Source organism: Octodon degus, unplaced genomic scaffold, assembly GCF_000260255.1.
Source record: "Octodon degus isolate 3935 unplaced genomic scaffold, OctDeg1.0 scaffold00066, whole genome shotgun sequence".
In the NCBI taxonomy this organism is placed as follows: domain Eukaryota; kingdom Metazoa; phylum Chordata; class Mammalia; order Rodentia; family Octodontidae; genus Octodon; species Octodon degus.
In genome coordinates, this window is record NW_004524642.1 from 12,219,065 (window position 1) to 12,223,532 (window position 4,468).

Sequence of the window (4,468 nt, forward strand, 5' to 3'; positions counted from 1 at the left end):
TTATAAAAGTCCGTTAAAACTGACTTTTAATCAAGATAGTTTACCAAGATGACTAGTTAAAAGTTAATAAAGTTATCAATGCATTAGGAAATGCATGGTATTACAATCTTCCTAATAAGTCTTCATTATAGATAACTGTATATACTATTTACAAAGTACAGGAAAACATTCACAATCTCAGATTTCATCACAGAGATTTTCTTTATCCTCAAAGTTCCTATCGTTACATTAAAAAAATATACTGGCACTGAGCTATGAAGCTTACAATTTAAAATTTATTTCTAGATTCTAAACATATGCATTGTGTCTTAGGTAAAGTCATTTTCTGCAAATATAATGTTTCTCTATGCATATGAATAATATCTTACTAAAAGCTGACAGATTTTGGTTTTAAGAACCATGGGATATTTTTACCAATCATCAAAGTTTTGAGCCTCTAAGGATGCTTAATTTGTAAATTATTCCTGCAGAATATAAAAATGAAAATTTCATTATCTTATTAAAGTAAATGAATCTCGTTACTTCTAGCAATTATCTTTCCATCTACCTATCTGTGTAAATTGTTAGAGATGTCCACAAATTTTAACAAAATGAGTGACTTAAACAAAAACGTGTTTTCCCAGTTCTGGTTGTTAGACATACGATATCAAGGGGTTAGCAAGTTGTTTTGGTTTCCCCCCCCCCAGGCTTCTCTTTTCAGCATTTAGTTTCTTGAAAGGCTACCTTTCTCTATCCTTTCATCTACATCCCTCACTGCTGTGCTTTTGTCATATTTTTTCTGAAACATATCAATCATATTGGACCAGGATGCAATCATAAGGCTTCTTTCTACTGAAACATTATATTTCATAGAGAAAGAATACCAGAGTCTCTCCGTATAAATATTTATGCTATGTGATTTGTGATTGGGTGTGGGGCATTAGGAGAACTGACTTCTTGGAAAGCATTGTTTCAAGGTTCTTTAATACAACAGGGGGAAAAAAAACTTTGGGGACTGTGAAGGAAGGACTACTTACGATGGAAATGAGGCTCAGTGGAATTCAGATGTTTAAATACTTACCAGTTCAGCCAGAAATTCTGACACACATGCCCTTTCCAATCCTCAGAGTCCCTCTCCTTTCCTAACAGTGACTTGTCACATCAGAAACTCAATGAGCTATGATTTAAATTTATTTCTAGTCTTGTGTTCATTTGCAGTTTGTGCTATTTTAGCCTTACAAGAAAAGATAGGATTAAAGAAAAGCAGCTAGTGTAATTCTTTATATCATCCCTGTTTCTCTAATCCATGTTTATGGTGGAAATTATGGACTGCTAGAAGCGTATTCTTGCAACAGAAAGAAAAAACAACAAAAAAATTACAACCAGGATTTGTAGGGAGACTTATTGACATCAGTAAGTACTGATTGGGTCCATTTTCAAAATATCAGGCCGCCCAAATCCGGTTGTCTAGGAATTCTATATGGTGCACAAGCAGAAGGTACAGAGGAGGTAGAAATGTGAGACAACAACACGGCAGTTCTTCTGATCAGCTAGCAGGATGAGATTGTTGGTTACAAGGTAGATTAATGATCATCAGTTTAGGAAGCTTGGTACCATGGCACAATCAGGCAGCCTGTATGTTCAGTCATGCTTTCACGGTTACAGAGGTCAAAAAAGAAATTACAAAGCTATGAAGCAGTTAGAGGTAGGCAGTTTGAAAGGAACAAAGTGTTTTTTTTTGTGTGTGTGTGTTTTTTGTTTTATTTTTTTTTTCCCGGGACCGGGGATTGAACTCAGAACCTTGCGCTTGCCAGGGAAGCACTTATTCCACTGAGTCATCTCCCCGGCCCAAAATGGAATAAGGATTATTTTTTGCTCCGAATGCCCTCAGGGGTGGTTTGGCTGGCTGGCGTGTTGTGGGGATCGAACTCCAGCAACCTGAGGCTGACAGCTTTGTGGAAGCAGCCACTTAAAGAACTGAGCTAGGGCCAGGCCCCCCGAACAAAGTTTTTAAATAAGCAATTTTTCTTATACAGTTTTTCCCTTTCATTTCTCCCTCCTGTTACTCAGAAAAATCCTTTAGAAAGCTAAGGCTGTTCTTACCATCTAAAGCTGAGCAAACCCAAGAATTCATGAGCCTTATTCATTCTATGTCAATCAGGCAAACTGCCATGATTAAATTAAACAGAGCAGGGGCTGGGGAGATGACTCAGTAGAATAAGGGCTTCCCTGGGAAGCACAAGGGTCTGAGTTCAATCCCCGGTTCCAGAAAAAATAAATAAATAAAATAAAATAAAATAAATAGAGCAGGAATTCAGACTCCAACATGAAATGTCAGTATATTAGTAACAACAAACATATTTTAAAAAATTATAAATGCTAGCCCTAGGCTTTTTAGATGAGAAAGATAAATTAAAAAAAAACAAGCATGACTAGCAAAATCAAGGAAAGAGTAAGTAAAAAGCCCTTACAGGTTGTTTTTATCCCTTTGGGGAAACTGTCAACAGAATTTAAAGAAAAATAAAAGCAGTAATCAAGAAGTGAAAAAGCTAGGATTGGGATATGGGGAATAAAGTTCGATTAACAAAAACCAGCTGTATCCACTTACAGATGAAAGATGCAAATTTGTCCTGCTGAAAAAACATCATTTTTCAATGTGTTTTGGATTTTGTATTATACATATTATATCTGTTATGCTGAAAACTCAACTAGAGAACATATTCTTAAGTGAAATAAATCAGACCTGCAAGTGCAAATACCATATTGTCTCCTTAGTGTGAGAACCTGAAAGAGAAAAATTGAATCTGAAAGGTACAATAGACCCTGCGAAAAGGGAATGACCTTATTCAAAAGGAAAGAGTTACTGAGTTGAGAAGGACAGGAGAGGGCGTGGGGGAAAGAGAAGTATCTACATATGTAAGCAAGATGGTTTGGACATCAGTAATATGAATTTCTGCTATGGAAAGAAGCAGTTACTGCTTTCGTTTGTTTCATCTCCTTTTTCAATTGTTTGCTCTTTTTTTCTTCTTAATTTCTTATACATTTCTTTCTTTTTTCTTCCTTCCAGTTTTATATTCATATATCTAGTAATATTAATAACTGGTTGGAAGACAACTTGATGTATTACAAGAAATACTGTGAAATTCATATTACTTTGTTAATTGAATTTTTGTATCACTTGTAATTTTTTCTGTTTTAGTTCTAATTTGTACTCTCTTTAAAAAATAATAAAATTAGAGCTAGAAGAAAAAAACACACACACCTAGTGGGGAGTAGGGAAGCAACGCTGGGGCAAGCAGCCTGACAGTGTGTTCAGGCCTCAGCCTTGTGCAGACTGGGTGGCATGCAGGCGTTGTTTGGAAGAGCTATCCAGGTCAATTTTTCAGCAGAGTAAAGTAGGATTTCAGAACTTGTAGAGGTAGTTAATATGAACCTCTACATATTAGGGGCTATAATGTCTACAGATTATATGTGTGTAGAGGAATATTTACAGATATAGCTGATACTTTAACTGTTACAAGCTGTTTTTTTTTTTTTTTGTTTTTTTTTTTTTTTACTTTTCTAGCCCTTTGTGGCCTATCTGCTGTATGTAGTATTTATTTAATCTAGTTTTTAGGTATCTCTGATACAAATGTAGTCCTATTGTTGCTGCCAGTGATTGAGTGTATGCCATTTCTGGGTATGGTTTATTTATTTATTTATTTATTTATTTATTTATTTACAGCAGGACAGGATACTACAGACTTTTATTGTCTCCTCAATATAGGTCGGGAATGAGATGTCAGGGCCACTGACAGATATGCTGAAACCTGACCTGGATGGAGGGATATGGGTGTCTGTGTAGTGTTTTGAGCTTACAGAACATATGGTGGACCAGGTTTGATGACTGGAGTTCACGGGTTTTTTTCTTCCCCCCCCCCTATTTTCTTCAATTGGATTCCTGGAGGTTTTAGACCTCTGGACCAGATTAGTTTGCATCAGTAGTGGCATACTGCAACACATCAGTGAGCTGCGAGGCTCCCCCCTGCAGTAAAGTTTAGTCAAAATAGTTTTGTCCAGGGTGACCACAGCATATCTAACCCAATGGCCTTCATTCCTGAAAGACCTACTTCCATCTGTAACCAGGGTGCACTCAGCATCTGTAGGGGGATCGATTTTCAGAAGAGTTCATCCCAGAATACTGTGTGACACGAGGACAGTTAGATGTTAGTCAAGGGGAAGTCATCCACTTTCTTGAACAAGAAGAACAGTGGCTATTAGAATGTGAAGGCAGAGGGTAGAGGCAGCCTGTCAAGGCCATTGGGAGCTCCCACAGACCGACAGTCTGAGGAGGACTACAGAAGCCAGCAGCTCCAGGAAATTTGAAGATTTTTCTTATAACCAGTTTCTGCTGGTTATGATAACAAATCTTTTGTGCCTTTTTAGCAGGAAGCTTGGGTTCATGAAACAAATTTGTTTTTACAAAAATAAAACAAGGTTTTGAATCTCT